The sequence below is a fragment of the Panthera uncia genome (genome assembly GCF_023721935.1).
Source record: "Panthera uncia isolate 11264 chromosome C1 unlocalized genomic scaffold, Puncia_PCG_1.0 HiC_scaffold_3, whole genome shotgun sequence".
NCBI classification, from domain to species: Eukaryota; Metazoa; Chordata; class Mammalia; order Carnivora; family Felidae; genus Panthera; species Panthera uncia.
In genome coordinates this window covers 40305202-40329135 of record NW_026057584.1, presented here as the reverse complement: position 1 = coordinate 40329135, position 23934 = coordinate 40305202, and the positions used below count along the sequence as shown (strand labels likewise).

Sequence of the window (23934 nt, the reverse complement as noted above, 5' to 3'; positions counted from 1 at the left end):
TTCATTGATTGATTTATGTTTTTACTTACTTTTGGAAGTTAAGGCAAAATTTATTCAATTTCCTTTCAATCATACCATCTAAAGCATGTATTTTGGTTATGGCAAGGATATGATTTCTTTTAGGGCCTTCTCCAATTATATTTTAGTTCAGAAATGCATATTTGACAGGTACAAATTAGAGAAACATTTCTGGCCTGAGCCCTTATCCAGGATGAGTACATCTTTACCTGTTTTTATGTGGCCTAGCCAAGTAAAGTTCCAGAGGGCCTTGGCGGTATCCTTACTCTCCTCAGGCTGTGCTCTGAATGATGAGCACCTTGGCCACCCCTCCAAAGCAAGCTGATCTGGAAGCATGTTTTCCACTATCACATCTTAATTCATGAACCAGGTATGCAATAATCTATATCTGGATCCTTGCAATGGCTGACTCAAAGCAATGGCTCTTCTATTCACATTGGTTTTACTTGGGTCTAGATCTTGTTGACTGTCAAGTACTGGAGAACAAAAGCTTCATTCACCTCTACCAAATCCATGTCCTTAAGATTCGGTCTTTTTTAAATTTATTTTTAATTTACTGCCGCACTGATAGCAGAGAGAAGGCCAATATCCATGATAGAGGAATCACATTCAGACACAAAATAGCCCATAATTCTTGCCAGTCATGTGAAGCTATGTTTTTTTGTTGTTTTGTTTTGTTTTGTTTTGTTTTGTTTTGTTTTGTTTTCCTTACCAGCAACTTCACTAGCTATGAAAGTGCCAGACATTCCCAATGTATTCCTTGAAGTGAGGGTCCCTTCTTTCTTGAATACTACAGGAAGTTTATTTAACTGTTTCAGGCTTGTTTGGGGCCCAGCATGCTCAGCTACTTGCACTGCCTATATTCCCTTCTCTGTCTTCACCTCAGTTGGTAACATCTCATTATTAAAGTAAGCGGCATCATTAGCAGCTTTTCCCCTCTGCTGTGATTACAGGGCATATTTGTTACATTCTTCTTTGCCACTTTTATGTTTTGCAGCAAAACTCTCTGCAGTAATTCCCATGGGAAATCGGACATGTTGATCTGTTAATGTTGCTCACAATGAAACTTCCAGCTTAAAAGCATTTCCAAAGTTGGTTCTAAAATGCGCGTTTCTGACACAGTAGGGAACCTGGCTTATATTTGTGGATCCTCCATACAACTTTAGCTTCTTAAATACAAATTTGCTGACATTGATTCACAATGGACTGAAAAACAGAGCCACAAAGCCCATTAACAGGGAGGGCTGAGGTATCTTTGAGATTCCCACAGTCAAACCAACATGCCTTGCCAAGTATGCAGTGTCTGAAGAACTATTTGCCAATTTATTATAAAGCATGCAATTCAAATGCAGACAAATGGAAGACATACTTTTAGCAAGGTATGGAGAGGTGGGGAGTGGGGGTTCTATGCTCTTCTGGGCACACCACCATCTAGGAGCTTTTATCTGTTAACCAACCTCGAATCTCTGATTCATTCATTTCTCATTCATATCAGAAAGACTTGCAAAACAATGAAATTAATCTTTAATAGTAGATTTTTTTTTTTAAATTCTCAAGTATCATTTGAGGCAGCAACAGTTGTAGGTAATTTTAACATGTCTCTAAACTCTTGGCAAATAGAAGTTCAGTCTCTCCTACCCTATTATTATTTGCACTTGGAATTTTCTTTTTTAATGTTTATTTTTTTTGAGAGAGAGAGAAAGAGCACATGCGCTGAGAAGGGGCAGAAAGAGGGAGAAAGAAGATCCAAAGTGGGGTCCTCACTGACAGCAAAGAGCCCCATGCGGGGCTCAAACTCATGAACTGCAAGATCACGACCTAAGCCAACGCTGGATGGTTAACTGACTGAGCCACCCAGGCGCCCTGCGCTTGGAAATTTCTATATATTTAGTTTCTAAGTAAGGACAATTCTGACTTAGAGGAATAAAGACACGTGCTTAAAATACTGAGATCAAGTATAAGTTTCAGTGCCATCACCATGTTATAACTTAATAAGACCTATATTTTATGCCAAATTCATAACAGGAACCTCCATAATAGGAACCATCTTATCTTACTTGATTGAGGTAATTATTTGGCCAGTTAATTGAAGAAGTAATATAAAGTAGAAAGTACAAACAAAAAATGTACAAACACCTTAAAACTTTAGTTCAAATTAAAAACATATGCAGCTACTGGATGATGAGTGGAGAAACCCTTTTCTGTAGTTTGCTGATTTGTGTTTCATCTTTTTACAGAAAAAGACATCCTAAGACCTCATCTGCAATATCTAGCAATGGTTTCATGAGGAGAAGTAAGAGGTCCAGAAGACAGGTGCTTACTAGGCTTGGTAGTTTAGTCAGTACATTTTCAAAAGGGGATTGAAACGTCCAGTCAACTGCAAAGATTAGTTATGTGAAGATACATTGAGAGCTTCTGTGTGTTCTGTAAAACGAAGACACAGTCTTCATAATTAGTAAGGATTTTCTTTATCATCTGAAAGGGGTGATAATTATTTGTAAGTATGTATAAGTTTTATGCCCTACATGTTAATGCCTATTCGTTAGATGGGAGGTGTTGTAATTCTTGTTTTTCCCCTATATCTCCTTTCCTGAAGACACTACTGCAAAGTAGTTTGGAAAATTAAGAATAGAAAACAGAATTCTCAACAGCAGTTGGCTGTTTAGTTGGCTAAACATACAGTTGGCCAAAATGTATTTATAACTTATTTTTTTAGAAAATATATACTTATAGACAAGGTTATCAATCTATTTATCGATATCTATATAATGTATAGGTAATCTATCTATATGTATGCATTAAACATATAACATACATATGTATATACATGTATATGTATGTTTTCCCCACAAACACCAATGATATATTGACATTCATCCTACTTATTAGCTATGCTGTCAGTCAAAAAAGCTACGACTGCTCTCTAATGGCATCTGGCAGAAGTAAACCAAGATTAGAGGATAAAGTGATCGGTCAGGCCTCCAAGCCAATCTGTGCAGCTTTCAATTCCAACGAATCAGTGACACCTGCATGTGGTAATCATTCTCTGGTTACAAGTGCTGGCAGAAACAAGAGACCTGTTTTTCAAGCTAGAGCAAAATAAGCTAAATATAAATGTGAAAATCCTCTTCACAGTAAAATTGTAATCCTATTTTTTAAAGGAGGAAACAGCAGAGCTGTCTTATTCACATTTTCAATTATTTTGTAGCAAGGTAGATTAAGCTTAAGCACACCAATGAAGGACAGATAACCATGGTGGGGATGTTATCTTCCAGCGTCCGTGATAGGGATTCAGACTCTTGTCCAGTATCTTGCCATGGGGCTTCAAACTGCTGTGCTGGTACTCGCTACACCAGTATCCTTTTTAGTTACTTGTTAGAGATGTGTGAACCTTTCATCTTGTGAAACTTGCCAACCTCAGGAATATTTTATGAGTTACCAGCTTTGCAACGTTTGCAGAATACATTCAAACATCACTTTTACAGGCAACAGGACTACAAATGTTTCTCCAAAGATTAAAAAAAAAAAAAAAAAAGGTATATAAAAAAAGAAACCTTGGAAAGATAACCATGGAAAGACAGTATTTTTCCATTGTTTCCCAGTGAACTCTCCTGTTTTGTTTTGGTTTTTTTTTCTAACTGGAAGTCAGACCCTGACTAAGGGGTCAGCAGACCTTTGGTCTCATTCTCAATCCACTCTTTCTCGAGAAAAGCAAAACCATTATAGGTAATGAGCTTCTCCCATTTTTTTTTACCAGTCATTTATCTGTAATTCTTAGGTAAAATAAGATACTATTTGATAATTTAGTATTTTTATTTTCCCTCTTTTCAACCAATTATTCCTATCTAATCTTTTAACAAATTCTCAGTATTTACTTACTAAATGATGAAATATGCCAAAGTTTTTTAAATAAACTTTCAAAGATCCTATAAAAAATGCACTATTCTTTTTTCAAATGTCCACAGTAGTACATTGTTATTTTTAACCAAAAATAATGCCTGTGGAACCCCAGAAGGCATTATGGACAGCTGGATGTTAGATCTAATGAATAGGGCAAGCCTGGCTTTAGATCTTGAATTAAACTGCTCTGAAAATTTGACCTAACTAGTTCAGTGAGAAAGAGTAAAACTGATTTGAGGAACACATTTTTGGGAGCAGACCTATACAACTGGCCTTGCTCATGAAGAAAAAAAAAAAAAAGGAAACGAATAGTTATAGAACATCTAGTACATTTCTCAGTGTCAGGGTCTCAGTGTCACAGATATTTTTATTTGCTGCCTTATATCCATTCTCCCTTTAGATATTATTTAAGGTCAGTTTATGAAGTCTCCATGGGAATTTGTCCCTGGATTGTTCCGGAGAGGGGGTATACATGACTTAAGCCAAATAGCATATTGAATGGTGAATATCCAAAATCTATCTATTCAGAATAAATCTCAGAAATTTGGAGGATTTATACAAAATATTTCCTTTGTTTCTCCTAAACTAAGAATTTAGGAGCTGCAGCCATCTTGATACCAGGAAGAGAGTCTAAGGGTAATTGCTCCAATTTACTGGAAACAAACTTGAGATAAGGTCAGAGAGAAACCAAGATCTGGAATATTGTTTAAGCCACCGCATCAAGCCTGATCATAAATTGTTCCCTATATTCATAGATTTTTCATCTAATCAAGCACTGGCCATGGAAGGCATAGCACAGTTTACTGAACCATATTGTAAACCAAGTGGCCAGCAGAAGCAACAGCATCTAAAACTTCCCACTCCCCACAGAATGGAAAATGTAGCACTCTTAACTTGCTTCTGTTAGAGCACACGACATTTTATGGGCATGCGGTCTCGAAAGGGAAATGTTGGTTGTTCTGTCTGGAAGGTGGAAACAGATAAATGAGTTATTGCTGCTCAACTTTCAGATATCATCACCACTTAAAGTGAGGACAGTATTCACTGCAATATGTCTCAAGCGTTACTAGATAAGACGATGCCTTAAACTGGATGAAACCATGGTTTACACTGAAAACACAAATTAGAGGTTTAACCAACCAATTAGAGGTTGTATAGGTTAGTTGTATAGGTTACAACTTACTTTAAAGTAAATATTCAAAAGTATGGCCCTTAAAAATGATAAATCTGGGAAAAGCCTAAGCCAGATTAGATGCTAGGCTAATAAGCATAAACTATGACGGCCCTGGAAAATCCGTAAGAGAAGAATGGTCTAGCTATGAGGAATTATAAAACTGAAGGATGAGTGAGGTACATACAATTACCTGTGACCTTCAACTAGTATGTAAAAAAATAGGACTTTTTAGTCAATAAATGTTCTTCTGTGGAATATCATGTACCACTAAGATACATCTTATTATTAAAGAGATAACCAGAATAAAATTTCTTAGCCTAAAATAACACACATTCATTAAGGGAGAAAGACATGTTCACAGATGGCTACAACACAAACATTACAAAATAAGGTACGGGCAAGTTATAATAAGCGGGCAGGATATTGACTACTTAATTTTCTTTGGGGAGTTGGGAAAGAAAGTAACCAAAAAAGCTTCAAAAAAACAGTACAATTTGAGCTGCATAGCAATGGAAAAACAGCTATTTAACAGGCAACTAAGAAAAAGAACAGTCTAGTCTTGAGTAAGGGAATAGAAGACAGGGAAGCATGAGGTCTAAAAAGAAATCGTGTATTTAATACTGTGCAAATCATTTAGTATAACGGAAAGTACCAACACACTTGTCGTAAGTGAGATTGTGGAGAGTTTTCTTGAGGGTATATAGTTTAGGTAAAATAATCACACAGCTAATATTTATAAACCACCTCACAGTTCACCAAATAATTTCACGTGCAACACTTTATAACCCTGCTACTCTGGTAAAGATGTCATAAAGTGGCTTAGAAACTTTAGGTTAATTTTCTTATGAAAACATTAAAACATTAAATCCTTCTAATAATTTTTCTATTATTTTCACCAAGATAAAATTACTAAGAATGATGCAGAGAGAAATTTTAGTGAATAAATATGCCACATCTTTTCTGAGTCCATTCCTTGGTAGTTTTTCAGCAAATTCATTGGTATGTTAGGATTTCTAAGATCTCAATAAACTTATAATGGTTCGTTTATATAGGTGAACTTAATAAAAGATTTAAAAATTTTCAATGTAAAACTGATTTAAATTCTGGGAGCCAAGGGGGGTATATTCTATTAAAACTGGGGAGGGGGGGAGAACAATAGGAAATAAATTCTCTAAGGACTTAAGGAACATTTTATTCCCCTTTATGCAGTAGAGCAGTTTCCACTTTTAGTGTTCATCTTTAAAATATAGAAGCAACCTCACCATGCAAATTTTATGCATAGAACCAAAAGATGAACAACTTTCACTGATTCCCACTGGTATGCCCAGAGTCATGAGAGCCCTTTCATTTAATTAAACCAAATGAAATTCTAAAATAAATTTAGAAACACCTTCAAAATAATCGAGGTGTGCACTTCTCTCTAAACCCTCTGCCTGCCACTTTTTCTCTTTAGTTAGGCAAGCATTTACATTATGTCATTAAAATCCTTTTTTACTTAATAGAAACTTTTCAATCCAGAGATAGATATTTTTACCCAAGCACAACATATTCTGTTTTTTTATAATGACCTACTGTTCTAATTGCTTATTTAGCTTATGGTGCAGTTTGTTTTTATTCTAATGCATGGTATTAATGGTTGATATTTTAAATGTCTGCACCATTAAGTATATAATGAATTACATCATTTCCCCCCTACTCTTTCAAATGAGTTAAATAGAAAGGAAACACTTAGCACTATTTATGATCTATACAGATATGTAGCATAGTGTGGAAATTTGATAACACCCTACTTTTTAGTTCTGTTAGTTTGCTGCACTGCCATAACAAAGTATGAAAAACTGTGTGTCTTAACCAACAGAAAGTTTTTGTCTCACAGTCTGCAGGCTAGAACTCCAAGATCAGCGAGTTAGGAAGGCTGGCTCCTACTAAGGGCTGTAAGGGAGCCTCACAGCCCATATCGCTCACCTACTTCTGTGGTCTACACACAGTCTCTAGTGTTCCTTAGCTTGTACATGCATTCCCTGACTGCTGCCTTCATCTTCCCTAGGGTTCTGTGTGTGTGTGCGTGTGCGTGTGCGTGTGTGTGTGTGTGTGTATGTGTATGTGTGTCTGTCTGTCTGTCTCTATGTTCAAATCCCACCCTGCTTTTTGAAAGGTACGGTCATATTGGGTTAGAGCTCACTTTAAAGAACTCATCTTAACTTGATCATCTGCAAAGACTCTATTTCTAAATAAGGCAAATACATAGGCACTGTGGTTTAGAATGCCAACATCTTTTTTGCTATTCAACCCATAACAATGACTGAGTTTTGAAATGCTTTTCCTTAAGCATACTGAGAAAATGCTTAACTATGAGTCAAAATATCTGTGTTTAAATCCGTCCCTCTCGATCACGAAGGAATGATTTCTTCACATTCTAAGATTTCACAAATATACTTTGGTAGTCAGGCTCTGCTTTGTCTTATCTGTATCAAATTGAAGACAAATGTCAAGGAAGAAAAGACTGGAATGAAAACTTATAAAAGGGACTTAAGAAGCAGAAGTATTAAGAAAATAAATGAAGGGTGCCTAGGTGGCTCAGTTGGTTAAGTGTCCGACTCTTGGTTTCAGCTCAGGTCATGATCTCACAGTTTTGCAATTCTAAACCCCATGTGGGGCTCTGTGCTGGCAGTGTGGAGCCTACTCAGGATTCTCTCTCTCCCTCTCTCTCTGCCCGCCCCAACTCGTGCTGTCTCTGTCTCTCTCAAAAAAAGTAAATAAACTAAAAAAAAAAAAAAATGACATGAAATAAAATTATGAAATTAAATAAATAAAAGGCATCCCCCCCAAAAGTGGTTGAAATGGAATAGTGGCAAGGAAAATCCAACTTATGACTGGATTTGCTAAAGATAAAGAAACAATTCATGGGGAGCCTGTGACTCAGTCGGTTGGATGTCTGGCTCTTGGCTTCGGCTCAGGTCATGATCTTGTGGGTTCGTAGGTTCAAGCCCAGTGTTGGGCTCTGTGCTGGCAGTGGGGAGCCTGCTTGGGTGCTTGGGATCCTCTCTCTCTCTGTCTCTCTCTGCCCTTCCCCTGCTCGTGTACTCTCTCTCTCTCAAAATAAAAATAAACTTAAAAAAAAAAAGAATTCATGAAGTCTCAGTTCCTGTTTCTGCCCTCTGAGGGACACTAGAAGCAATGACAATCAAGTACAATCACAGCCATATCACAGCCAGACCTTCCTTGCTTTCTAAATACTAACTCTTCAATAATAGAAACCAGGACTTTTTGCAGAAATGCCTGATTCCACGCTAGAGCAGGGAAAGTAAATGAACCTGGATAATCTTGTTATTTGTGAATGAATGTAAAGAAGTACTCAAACTAAGGCACATAAAAGGACACAAAAACCAACTTCAAGTTGGTTCCAATGGCCAAATATGGTTCAATTCAGCATCAAATTAAATGATAGTAAATATTATAACCTCTTAAATATATCAACCTATTACATAATTTTAATAATATTTTATAGGTCTATATTTATATGAAAAGCCCTTTTTACAGCTGAGGGTCAAGTAATAAAATAGAAGGAATGAAAATATCCAAAAAGTCACCTTTTGGCAACTATCAACATTCATGCAGGTAAAACTCATAAATGGATACTAGAAGTATTAAGTGACACCTTGAAGTGTCACAAAATATTTATATCATCTCAGTATAACTCTTCACAAGATAATGAACAAACATGACAGGAGCAACATGATAAAGTGATCAAGTTAACATAACTAGTAATGAAACACATCAATACCGTGTGCTAACTGGCACAGGTATTGAGGAAATCATAACATCATTTCTGTGGTATTCCTGACAAAATATCCATAACCTAATCCGGACACATCAAACAACCCAAAGAGAAATGCATTTTATGGAAAATTACTGACATAATCTCTAAAAAAATAATAATGTCCCAAAATAAAAGAGACTCAGGATATGATAACTGAAAGCAATACATGATCCAGGATTTTCTTCTGATATGAATGGATGATTCAGACAGTTGCCAAAACCTGAATAATGTCTTCAAATTACATAAAAACCAGTTAATTGCGTAAAGTTGTTAAGTGTGCTATACTCAATGAGGTACTTAGAGAAAAAGAGATATAACATCAGTAACTTATTCCTGAACATGAGAAAGGGGAAGGGGGAGGGAAATCTGGGTGAAGAGTATATGAGAATTTTTGTACTATTCTTGAAACTTTCTGTATGTCTGAAATGATTTTAAAATTAAAAGTTAAAAGTTAGTAATTTTACCTCGTATATTGTAGATAGCAGGACGTGAAAAGAAAACAAAGGTGTTATTCTTGAATTAGGAGAAGGAAATAGGAGGTACTTGTAACTGAAAAACAACAGGGGGGATACAGGAGAGTATCAGTACCACTTGGACATGGAAGAGATGGGAATACCAGACAGAACAGAACAGCGGCAGCAGATGCAGAATCTCCAGGGCTCCAGGATCCAAACTATCTGCGTTAAATTCAAGTGCATTTACTAGCTGTACGTACTCAGGGGATTTACTTTTCAATCTAGTTCCCCCTATCTATACAAAAGAGCTGCTTGATTTTAGTCCATGCATTGATCAGACATAGTGAAAATGAAATCAATTAATCCTGCTTAATAGGTAATATTGTATTAGTTTGCTAGGGATATCATTCCAAATTATCACAGACAAGGAGGCTTAAATAAAAGAAATTTATTTTATCACAGTTCTCAAGGATGGAAGTTCAAAATCAAGGTGACAGCAGATTTGGTTTCTGCTGAGGCCTCTCTTCAGCTTGAAGAAGGCCATCTTCTCACCATGTCCTCACATGGCCTTTCCCTAGGTATGTGCATCCCTGGTGTCTGTTCTTATAAGGACACCAGACAGGGGTACCTGGGTGGCTCAGTTGGTTAAGCACCTGATTCTTGGTTTTGGCTCAGGTCTTGATCTCACTCTTGGTGAGATCAAGCCCTATGTCAGGCTCTGAACTGACAGCGGGGAGCCTGCTTTGGATTCTCTCTGACCCTCTCTCTCAGCCCCTCCCTCTCTCAAAATTAATAAACATGTTTTTTTAATGACACCAGTCATTTTGCTTTAGGGTCCCATTCTTATGACTTCATTTCACCTTAATTACCTCTTTAAAGACCCAATCTCCAAATACACTTACAGTGACAGTTAGGGTTTCAACATACAAATTTTAGAGGGACATGGTTCAGTCCACAACAGGTATTAAGTATTAGTAAAGATCCATAAATGATATTTGGACCATGATTTAGCAAAACATAATGCCCCAAATGGAAAAACTGAATTTGTGCCCAAATGAATAAAAGTTGTATTTATTGTGCAGTTTAAAGGTCTGAGAATAAATACATTGTGAAGCAATTTATAGTTCCTCTGCCTAGAACCTAACTTCAGTATGAAGATGGCTTTTTCAAACTACACTCAAAGCTTTGACAGGTGGTCCATAGTGTCATTCAGTCTAATGTTGGGTTCCAAAAACTCATATTGTTTCAACTGTCAGTAATAAAATCAAATAAATGTTACCTTAAGCACTTTTGTCTGGCTTCAAAATATGACATTATGCTTAAAGTTTCCTGTGAAGGCAAAAGAAATGACTGAAGACTTTTTTGCTCATTCTACATTGTGCAGTCAAGGGGAATACTGGGTATCACCACATTATCTATTTGCAGTTGATATCCTAAGGGAGATAAATTAAACACACTGAAATATTTTTCACAGAAGGGATTTTTCATATTTTTATCATTTTTAATAGAAGGGATTTTTCATATTTATATCATTTTTAATAGAAAGATCATTTTCAAAGTAATTATATTACAATATTTTGATATTGCTATAGATTTAAAATCCAGTATTTTATTAAACTGCCAGGATTAAGAATTCCTGCTCTTCCAAGTAATATCAATGGTTAATAAACTGTATTTAGCCAATGATGCTATAGAAAGGAATTTTAACTGAAAAGATGAATGTGTGTGTACATACACCATATATATACACATATACATATACATATACACGTATGTGTATATGTGTATATATGTGTGTGTGTGTGTGTATGTATATATATATATAAAGTCTTATGCCAAAAAGCACCAAAATTGTAGGATCCTTTATTTTTCTCAATTGAATAATGAAGTCAGTGATTGATTTAAGTTCTCTGTATATCAGGTTTAGCATGCTTTATCCTCCTCAACTTAACCTTTAATTCACAAGCAGTCCCTTTATTCCTCACATATTAAAAGAGCTCATTTACTTCCTTTGTTCTCTATGATTTTTATTGTGTTTTCCATTTAGCCTTATCAGTTTTGAACACTTGGTGCGTTTCCATCTGTATCTTTTTCTATTCCAATTATTTTCAACAAAACAGACACGCATATTTTGTCTGCTTAGTTTGACCTTTGACATAGTTAAATACCATTTCTGAAACGTCATGATAAAACAGGGAAAACATAAAGAATTGGACATTTTGTAGGTTGAGTTTTTCAAAGAAGAGCCATTGTTCCATTGTGAAAGACACTCAAGAGAGTAAGAAGAGGGCACATGCAAATAACTGATAGTTTGCAAAAGGCAATCCTTGAGGGTTCCATGTTAATCTCTGAAACCTGGGTTTTGTCTTCAGTTCAATTTTTTCAAAGTATGTTCATGCTAAGATTCTTTGGTCTTATAAAAGGATTTCCTCATGTGTCCCTTTCATTTTGTCAATATTCACCTCAGGTTTCAAAATCGGTTGATGCCCCGCTATTTGCCAACACTTTTAGTTAAAAGAGAAATTTGATTTGTTATATTTTATCCGTGTGTCTGGGGGAATCCATCTGATATTATTCACATTACATTCCAGATTAAATTTCATCAAAATGCCACAGACACTTTACTGATTAATATACTAAAATTACTACCTTTCAGAGTGTATTCTAATTCCAGAAACACTGTTACCAAAATTTCCAGTAGAAATTTGTGTGAAACACATTTCAGTGACTCAATCTGTGTATCTTCTTTGGAATATTTTGTGAAAAAATAAAACATCTGTGATTGACGTCTTTATTTTTAGATGGTGTTTCCAGCACTTTATCTGAATTACATATATTCAGAAAAATGTTGAGAATATTTTCTTACATACACACAAGTCAAGTATGGTACTCTAATCTGGGTTATGCAGCTAAATCCTAATACTAATTATCACATTTCAAAATATTTTGATAATGGAAAAGTATTCCACTTTTGAGTGTCATTTAGTGGTAGACATTTTGGAAAGTCCATTCAAAGAGGTATTTCTCATTTATTGTTAATGTTTTCCTTCATGTTGATGAAGCTCATTAGTGGAACACTTCCATTGTCTTTCTGTCCATTTTCTCAATTTTGTTTTAGGAAAGGTGTGGTGGCTTGTCTGGTCAGTAAATCTGGCAACAGAAGAACAGGCATACTCATCTTGGCTCTGGCCTTATGCCTCTTGGATTCTGCATATTCACAGAAAACATACATCCTGCTTTCTTCGCTAAGGAACAGGTTTGTACTTTGGTCAAGGCACATCCTCCCTAGCATGGCACTGATGTTCTGTGCAGCTCTGTTAACACCCTCATTTGACTTTCTCACTAAAACCTACTCTTAGCCTTTCACCAGTAGTAAGTGTGCTATGTTAGTTTCATGTGGTTTGTCACTTCATAATACTTCAAACATTATGTACCTTCAAACATTAGAATGTACCTGATGAAATTTGTTAAAAATTAACTAGAAATATATGTCTAGATTTTAATATACTTCTTCTAAATTTGGCAGAGAAAAACAACAGTAAAGAATATGTAGACGATTTACATAATATAATCATCAAATGTTATATTGTGTAGATATATACACTCTAGTAAAATTTCTCTTTTCTTTTTTCCTTTTTTTGCCTGTGAAATAGTTTTAAAAAACAACGTACTTGGCAACAGACACAGAGAGGAGTGTTGAAACCTCTGGCCAACACTGTGGCCACTGTGTTTCTTCTTGCAGTTCTCAGTTTTCATTTTGTGGATTGTGATTCTCCTTAATTTGGTGTATAAATATTTAAGATTCTTATATCATCATAAAGAATTGACTCTTTAGCAGTATAAAATTTCCCTTTTTATACCAGCTAACATGTTTTTGCTGTTTGTGTATTGTTACTATATCCATTCCAGTTTTCCTTTGTTTAGCATTAGGATGCTATATCACATATTCATCCTTATGTATATAATTTATTTCTATATTTATGTTTAAAGTGAATTTTGTTTAGGCAGTGTCTTGATTTTTCCACATAACCTGAAAACCTCTGCCATTTAATTGGGGGTGTTTACATTTAATATAACTATTTACATTTACATTTAATCTAACTATCGATACATCTGAGTTTAATTTACCAGTATACTATTTGTTTTGCATTAATTCTTTGTTATTTTTCTCTTTTCCACATATTTCTGCCATCTTCCTTTGTTACTTTTCATTATAGGTAATAATGACTGTTTTAGAGTTTACATTTATATGACTTTAACATACCACATTCTATTTTCAACTAATAATATAACATCTCACATATGATGTAAGAACCATATGTTATGCTCTAACATTACACTTGCTTCCCCCTACTGGTTTTTGTGTTATTGTGACATATTTTACTTCCACAAATGTTCTAAATCTCATAATATATTGTTAATATTTTTGTTTTAATAGTTACTGGTCTTTTGAAGAGAATTTTAAAAATGACAAATTTATCCACATAATTACTTTTTCTCAGTGAGCTTTATTTCTTCCTGTAGATTCAGACTTCCATCTGAGTGGGCTTTTTCTTCTGCAGAGGATTCTCTTTAACATTTCTTGGAATTCAGGTCTGTTGGCGATTAATTGTGTCACCTTATGCATGTTTCAAAATAGTCTTTATTTCACCATCATGTTGGAAAGATACTTCTGCTATATATAGAATTCGATATTGACAGGGCTCTGTTTGTTTTTCTTTAAGTAGTTTAAAATTGTAGCTCCACTGTCTTTTCACTTGCATTCTTTGATGAGAAGTCTGCTCTAATTGTTCTCTTTGTTTTCCTCTGTGGAATGTTCAATTTATTCTGGCTGTACTGATTGAACTTTTTTTTTTTAATAATGAGGGATATTATAAGTTTATTTGAATATATCACTAAGGGTCTTTTTGTGTAGATGCAGGTTTTCATTTCTCTTGGATAAACTGCTGAAGGTTTTCCAAAGTGGTTCTAGCATTTTAAACTCCTAGCATACATTTTTGAGTATGATTTCTCCCAACACTTGGTATTACCAGTCTTTTCTATTTTAGTCATCCTAGTGGGTTCATAATAACATCAAATTATGGCTTACTTTGCATTTCCTTGATGACAAAAATTATTGAACCATTTAATTTTGATCTTGTTTATTGGCTCTTAGTATATTACCTGTTTTTCTTAAATGCCCGCTGCATTATTTCTCTATTTTAAACAGGAGATCTTTGTTTTATTACTGGGGTGTAAAATCTTTTTGGAAAATAAAAGTGCTTCATCCTATCCATACAAAGAGATGGATAAGGACATGGATGTATATACACACATTTGTATTTCTTTTCTTTGAGCTGAAAACATTGTGTTTTCATTTTCTTAAATGTTTTAAAGAGCAGGAATTTATTTTTGAGAAAATTCTATTTAAAAGTGACTTTTTATTTTTACCTATAGTGCGTTGTGTCTGTTTCTGATATCTAAGAAAAATCTGTTATTGCAAAACCAGGATGGTTGATTCAAATGCGTTTTTCTAGATATAACATAGGTTTGACTCTTTATATTTAGGTCTATGATAAGTGATTTATATTATTTCATCAAAATATAATTTACATCCAATAAAATCATCCAACTTTGCATGTATAATTTATCAATTGTGGCTAATGTACATATTGTGTAACAGCCAACAAAGTTAATTAGAACATGCTTATCTTTCTATGAAATTTCCCTATATTCCTGTGAGGTCAATTCCCTTCCTCTCCTCTGGCTATTGGCAAACAGTGATCTGCTTTCTAAAATTATACATTAAATTTATAATCCGGTGCTCTCTATAAGACAATGTAAAAACTAGTAATTTTCTTATATTTTAGTTAATTTTTAGCTATTTATGGTGGAAGGGCTAATCCAGTGTATGTTTCTCTATTGGGCTGAAAGCAGAAATTTTCATATAATCTTTTTCAAGACCAAACATTAAAGAATATAATGACTTCTTTTTTTTTTTTTTTAATTTTTTTTTTCAACGTTTTTTATTTATTTTTGGGACAGAGAGAGACAGAGCATGAACGGGGGAGGGGCAGAGAGAGAGGGAGACACAGAATCGGAAACAGGCTCCAGGCTCCGGGCCATCAGCCCAGAGCCTGACGCGGGGCTCGAACTCACGGACCGCGAGATCGTGACCTGGCTGAAGTCGGACGCTTAACCGACTGCGCCACCCAGGCGCCCCAAGAATATAATGACTTCTTAACTAGACAACAAACTTAACTGGATTAAGAAACTCAAAGCAAATGAAATGGCTTCAAAGACTAAATCCAGATTGACATTTATTTCAGTGGTATTCATTGAGATAGAGGTACTCGCCTACTCTAAAACTTTCTGATCAGGGGGTCAAGGTCAAATGTGATTATTAAAATATAATAAAAACACTTTCCAAAATGCTTTACAATTATTTTTTAGGTGGAAGTCTACTTTATATTGCACCCACTCTTTGTAGCAACAGCAATTTTATTGCAAATCCAAGGTCTTACAAATCTAGACAAATAAATTAGCATTGCCATTGCAAACTTTTCATTAAGAGCTAACAAATGATTCTCACATTACGAAGAATACGGAAAAACAACAAAGTGGCCAAGGAAAGAGAATGTATAAAAAAAGGCACTTTATGGCAAGCACACATGGATATCAGCAACTTTCTTTTTAACAACAGAGAAAAATCACCAGGAAAGGGTATGTACTTTCCTTTCATGAGGAAAGAACCTTACTTTGCACAGTGCTATATATTTTACTTGATTTATTTTTTCTTTGTGTACTTTCACTGCACTTCTGATTCTACCTCCAAGTACAATTCACACAATTCATTGAAATAATAATAATAATCTACAATATTTTATCCTTCTTTCAAAGCTAGTACATAGAGTTACCCACTCATAACTAAATGTGTATGTTGCAGGAAAAAATCCATTAAGCACATTTGGAACCAGAATTTCTATTGAAATTCACAGCACGATATAAAGCAAAGGTAAAAAAAAAAAATGTTATCATCATTATAGGATTGGACTTAATGGGAATCTAGAGTATTGCCCTGTCAATTGCAATACAGAAATTGATTCACCTTATGTTTTTGCCTTGAAAAAAGCACTTTAATGTGACATTAAAATATGCTTTATTTTGTGTTTTAAGAATTTAGAGAATTTTTATTTTGAGGATCGCATAAAACCATAGTCTCCAAAGGAATATGCATACAACTAACAAAATATACATAGAAGGATGAAAGCATGAACAGCTGAACTCCAAAAGAAAGCATAAATAACTAAAGTAAATCATTTAGAATGAGACACTGATATAATAAACTATATTAATTTCAAAGTTCTAGGGAGAATGTCTAATTTATACTAGAAAAATGTCTAATTCATATAAATGTCTCTATTGAAAGAATCACTGACGATTATTTAATTTAAATATTCAGGATTTCAAAATATTTGCTGTCATTTTTATTGCTACATATTACTAACTTTCAATCCTTAAATTAGGGTTACTTTTCCTCAAAATCTCTTAGATGTTTGTGTAGATTCATTATTTATAAAGGAGTCTAGATATAGCTACCACGTAAATGGTTTAAAAATAGTTACAGAACTACTATTCATTGCGTACATACAATGAACCATTCAGTTGTGTGCTATGAAAACTGTCTGGGCAGGGGGAAATGTGATGACTTGGTTTTTGTGCTGTGAATACTCCCTCTAAGGCTGCTTTCAAGCTGCCAATGTGATGTCACTGAACAGTGAAAAAGGATGCATACATACCACTTTGCATGTTACTGTGAGCTGGTCCCTGTACAAAAATATATTTGTTGAGAGGATGTTCTGCAATACTTTGAGGTACGATGTGGGAATTGTAGTGTTAAGAACTGGTGAATTTATCAAGGGCATTCACTTAGAATGGGAGAGCCAGCCCCGGTCTCTTTCCCTTCAATACCCAAGATCTGTATGCATACAAGTTTGAACACACACACGCACGCACACACATACACATTAAAGTTGGATTTTTCTATAGACAGAGGAAGACTCTCACTCTTATAATAATATTGCTGCAGTTATTACATATTTATATTAGTCGTTCGCCTTTCCACTTATTTAATCATGCAGATTCACTGAACGCAAACAGGAAGTAATGAAACTTCAATAATTTTTACCAATGTTTATATCAGGTTTTGAAATTTCACTGCATGTCTTAAACAGGAGTTTTTAAACGATTCAAGACGTGTGATGTAATTGTAGGTGACTAGCAGTCAGTTACTTCAGTGTTCCTCATGAAGCATCACAGTGCTGTTCAGTGCCTTGGCAAACGTAACAATCTCCCTTCTTCCCTCTCGATCTCTTCCTCAATCTCTTTCTTTTTATGCTTCTGTCCCTCACAAATTTTCAAGCTATGTGGACAATTACTAAGCTACTCTTTTGGATACACAGACAAGACTATTCTTTTTGATGAAACCAACTGAACCCTACCTACATATAATTTATAATTTAAATTATAATTTGCTTTTAAATACACACTTAAATATAATTTATAATATCTAATTTATTTCCATACTTCATTTGAATCTATGTAGGTCAGAATTTATAAGCAAATATTTTACTACCATTCATTTGATAAATAAATTAACAAGTCACAGAAAGTCATTTAAAATTTGCATTAAAGATAAGGCAACTCTGAAGAATTCTCTTTCTATATGAAAATCCACAGTATTAACACATAATTCTGCAGGTGAGAACTTACCAAGCATTTTAGAGTCAAAATTAAGACTCTGAAATGGCAGAGCAGCAGGCAAAATGGCAGACTGACTAAATCAGAATTTCCATCTTCTTTTATTTAATACAGTTTCTTTGGTAACTTTGATTCAGTAGAGAGAGTCAGAGCTTACACTATTCCTGATAAATTCCATCTTTGGAAACATTACACCAAGTTTATGAAAATGAATACCATTCTAAACATTGGCTTTTAGATTTCAGAGAGACAGAGGAAGATTCTCACTCTTATAATAATATTATTTCAGTTATTATATATTTATATTAGTTGTCTGCCTTTCCATTTATTTAATCATACAGATTCACTGAATGCAATGAATTTGAGAGATTAATTTCACCAAATTCTGAGTCTATGTGTCTTTATTAAAGGGGACAAATTTTCTTGGGGAATACATTCTATCTATGCTAAGCCCACCTAAGAAGGTATTTCCTTACTCAAATCTGGTGCTAATAGTATTGTTCTCTTCAACAAGCCTTTTTATATTCCTTATTCCTTGAAAAAGAGTTACATTAAATCTGAAATTTCTTATTGGCTTAGAATTTGCCCAACTGTTTCCCTAAGTGTGCTCCATAGGACTGATCTGAACCATCTTGATGAGATTTACATTTAAAAAAAAGGTCAAATAATTTCCAGAAATGTGTACCTGAAAAAAAGGTTAATATTTTCTTAATCACATTTAGTTATCTGTCTAGGGTATCTTCAAAAACAAAATCAAACAAGTTAAAACAAACAAACAAACAAAAACTATGTTCTCTGGAAATTACCTCAGGAAACTGCCACAGAAGCATGTGAGGCAAGTGAGCACAAATTCTGACTACTAGGAACAGAGCCAAAACAAACTTTGGGTCCCCATTTTCCTAAGAGGAAATGAATCACATTCAAGCTAGATAATATCTGAAAACAAATATAGTATGAAATTCTAATTATTCATTCTTTTGTTCGTAACTGCTCCAATCCTGGGTAAGAATGCACAGTTGACACCTGTAATGTATTTCGGCACCAGTTTATGGTTCACAGTTGAATCTAAGCCCTAGACTAACTTTCTGAGATCAACTTTTATCCATTTCTGACATGTTCATCATGCTCTTGCCTTGTGTGCTTTTCTCTGTCTCCTAAAAATACCAGCCAACTTTCTCTAGACTTGCCTCAGAGAGCCTCCATTGCTACTGCATGGATTAATGCGTACACTAGCATTGAACAAATTAGTAAATATATTTTAAGTAATGAGAACCAGGTTGTCCATGATTTGGGAAAAAAGTTAGAAATAAGGAAAGGTAGAAGCCTAGATGAACCTTAGGATGTTGGATTGGAATTGGAGAAGTCCTGCTTTGGGGGGGAGGGGGGAGGGGAGAAGCTGATAAAAATCTACTCCTGCCCACAAAAACAAAAAAAAAAAAAAAAAGAGGGAGTGAAAACCACAAAGCAAGAGCAATACTCCATAACTAAAAATATGAGTTAGACAATCTATGTAATAATTTTCAAATACAGTAAAACTGACTTTGAATATCTTTTTTATCTAACATTTTCTCTTAGAATGTTTTACTCCCCTTAATTTTTTGTCCTTTCTATGCTCTATCTACACACACACACCCCACATGCAAACGTACTTTATGTATATATTTAGACTCTGAAAAGCAAAACAATGGAAAAGAATAGTGTGCACTGTATAATCTACAAAAAAAGCATACAATAAATAAAAGTATACCTGAATCTGCACCTTGAAAAAGCTTATAGATCTATCAGTGAACATTAACCTAAAAACTTAAACTCCAAGATGAGTCCCATCAAAACTGTTAGGCAATAAATAAAACAGGGTTTACAGACTTCAAGCAAAAAGACCATGCTTACTAACAAAGGGGAACAAAATCTGGTGTCAGATTCCTTGATTCTTGACAGAAATAGGCAATGCAAATCAACAAAGAATTCAAATACACAGAAGAATAACACAATGATTTTACAAAGAGCCAAATTTCCCTTCAAGGATCTAGTCTTTAGGAAGCCAGCCACTGAACATGCAAGAACACAAGAAGAACCGTGTTTACAATACTCCTGAGAAATCTTCTAGAAAATGAGCTTCAGTAAACCAAGAGATGATATTGGACATTTTAGCAAAATGTGTGCATTGAATATAGTTACATATCAAAGACTAGATGTTTGGAACAAAGGTTATAGCCAATATAAACACTAACACACATATTGACAAGGTAGAATTGATACAATTAAAAATGTGGAAGAAGAGAGGAGGGAAAAGTCAAATAAGCTCAGGGATCTTTACATAGGTATAGAAGAGTATCTCTTTGTTAGCTTGGGGTGCCATAACAAAAGTACCATAGACTGGAGAGCTTAAGCAACAGAAATATATTTGCTTAAAGTTCTGGATGCTGGCTCTTCCCGGCTGCAGATGGTCACCTTCTTGCTATGCCCTTACATTGTAAAGGGAGTTCTGTGGTATCTCTTTTTCTAGGGGCATTAAATCCCATCATGAAGAACCTACCCTCATGAACTCATCTAAGACAGGATCTCCCAAAGGCCCCATCTCCAAATACCATCACACTAGGGTTTGACATTTCAGTGTGTGAATTTGGGGAGGACATATTTCAGTTCATAGCAGAGTCCAGAGATATTTTTATAGCTACAAATCCCAATGTCAAAAGTTTAAGCAGGGAAAAAGGATAAGAACTCTACATAATGTTATTAGTATAAACATAGCCAAGTGAATAAAAATATACACTTCATAAATACAAGAGCAATAACATTGGGACAAAGAAAACAAACCACATAGAGAAACAGTATATATAACATGAAGGCAAAAATTATCGTAACAAAACTATCATGATAGAATTAAATCCAAGCATATCTGTTATATCAATAAAGGAGAATGTAAATTGACACTTATAAAACAAACAAAAAACTATAAATTGTCTCACAAAGTAAAACCTATGTCAATACTCTATTCAAGAGGCATAGCTAAAGCAAAGTGACTCCCAAAGACTAAATAAAAGATAAGAAAATTATACCTCAAAGAGAAAGAAAACAAAGAAAGGAGGCATTGTTATTCTGATACTATACACACACACACACACACACATATACACACACACACACACATACATATATATGTATGTATACACACACACACACATATATATGAGAAGAACTTAACAATACTAGTATCAGTCCAACAAAAGTCAAGAGAACAAAGAATAAACAGAAATGTAAAAACACTTAAACAAAATTATAAAAAGATCATAGATTTTATAAAATATACCAGCACTTAACCCCCAATATTAGAGGATATAATTTAATCTCAATTAAACATACAACTCATAGAAATTGACCACGTATTAGCACATAGAAAAAATGTCAATAAATTCCAGAGTAGAAATGATGCAACCAATATTTTAATTGCAATGCAACAAAAACTTTGAAAATTTAAAAACCAATCACAAAAACAACCAATTCAAGTACTTCAATAAAATGGGCAAATTCATTTAAAAATGCGATTTATCAAAACTGACACAAGAAGAAATGAATATGGCATTTACTAATAAAGAAATTCAATTTGTTGTCAAACTCCCAAAATAAAACCCAGGTTCAAAAGGTTTAACTGCTAAATTCTGTTAAAAGTGAAAGAAGAAATAGCCTCCTCCCACCCCAGTTTACATAAAATATTTCAGTGAATAGAGAGAGATCCTCGCCTAGCTTGTATTATGAGGCTGGTATAATCATTTAGAAAATGTAGTAAAGACATCACACAAACACAAAAAAAGAACTAGACCAATGTCCCTTACGAATACAGACAACATAATATTTATTATATTAGCAAATAAATTCCAAAAATATATAAATAATATGATACATCATGACCAAGAGGGATTTATCCAATATTTTAAGCTGGATTAGCATTTAAAATCAACAAATACAATTCACTATTACTGACAATGAAAAGGGAGCAAACTACCATTTCAGTACGTGTAGAGAAAGCATTTGAAAGCTTTTAAATCATTTAACACCTGGGGAGCCTGGGTGGCTCAGTCAGTTCATTGTCCGACTTCAGCTCAGGTCATGATTTCCAGGTTTGTGAGTTTCAGCCCCACATCAGGCTCTCTTCTGTCAGCATCAAGCCTGCTTTGGATCCTCTGCCCCCCTCCGCTCTGTCCCTCCCCTATGTGCACGCATGCTCTCTCTCTCAAAAAATAAACCAACTTTTAAAAAATAACAAAAACATTTAATACCTTTTGGTGATCAAAACTGTCAGTATACTGAGAATAGTGGGAAACCTCCACAAAGTGGTAAAGGGCATCTTACCACAAAGTGGTAAGAAAATGCTAGAGTTAATAACATGCTTAATGGTGAAGGACTGCATTGTTGTACTTTGAGTTTAGGGACAAGACAATGATACCTGCTTCAACCACTACTGTTCGGTATGATACTGAATAAATAACACATCTAGCTTTCATGATTGCTTCATTCTTTTCAATGAGGTAGAAAGCCATGTTATCCCTTGAAACAGGGAAGACTGAGGATGGTTTATCAGGAGTTTGAAGAAACAGGAAGAGAGTGCAAAAAAGTCAATTCTGCATATGAATAAGTGAACGAGCAATGAAAGTACAACATAATGTCTGGTTGCATCAGGGCCTCTTGTTACTGTGCTCAAGCTATGATGTTGCCCATCAATATGGCAGAGGGTTTTTCTCTAAATGCACGGTGGTGACAGGTGGCTAATACTTCAAAGGTATGCTCACTCTAATACATTTTCAAAATATGCTAGTCATACTATTTTAGAAACCACAATTGGTTTGGAAGTGATTATTAAAATCTGTAGTAAACTGCTTTAGAATCTCTCAAAGTAAAATTAATGAGAACATATTTTACAGTTGATTGTCTTTTTAAAAGGTAGACACTCAAATTTTGTAACACATGGAATTAAGTATAAAGTCTAACTTTAACCAAAAGGAGAACATTAAACAAAATTGATTTTTTGTAAATTGCATGGATAAAAATTGCTCACATATTTCTACTTAAAACATTTATTTTTAATATACTTAAAGAAACTGTCATCAAGGAAATTACATCCTTTTTTTATGAAAACAGTAGATCAGAATTGAGTCATCAATATTTAGCATTTTAGGCAATAGGAACTAGTCCTCATTTTGGTAATTCCAAAAATATTCTTAGGAGTCCTATCACTTGAACACAAATGGAGATGGTTTCATTATTATGGCAGCATTGTCAGTGTATTGCTTTAAAACAGATTCATGTTACGGAGAAGAAATGCATTAAAAGACCTTTTTAATTCAGGACTGCTTCCAAGAAGAAGCAGTAATGTTATTTATGGCTTAATAATTGTAAATAAATTTATATTAAATTTAATTTTTGCATGTGAAATCATGGTTTACGGAAAAGTTAGGCAATTACAGCATGAACTACCCTCAATAAACTATACAGATTGGGAGTCTATGACACAGAATACCAAGTAAGTGTAACAGTATTAGAAGACAATGTACTCTAAAGCAAAGCATCTGATATAATATGCCTTGCTTCCTATAAAACGCTGTCTTCAATTTCTTGGCAATGTACATTAATTCAGAAAATGTGTTCCATACTGTGTGGTGTGACCTAGATCATAAAATGGAGCAACAAAGAGTAAGATTGTACTTAAGTGAACTCATTAAAATAGTCCAATAAAATATGCATGCTGTTCAAATAAGTGCTGTTCAGAAAATCAGTTGTAATTTGTTAATAATTTAAGCCTTTTCTACACGAATAGTCCAGACTAGTGCATT

At 34.4% G+C, this 23934-nt stretch overlaps 1 pseudogene; it reads right to left on the bottom strand.

The window, feature by feature from the left end:
* Positions 1-289: 289 nt before the first annotated feature.
* Positions 290-1355, bottom strand: LOC125911382 (3-ketoacyl-CoA thiolase, mitochondrial-like; annotated as a pseudogene).
* Positions 1356-23934: the final 22579 nt, after the last annotated feature.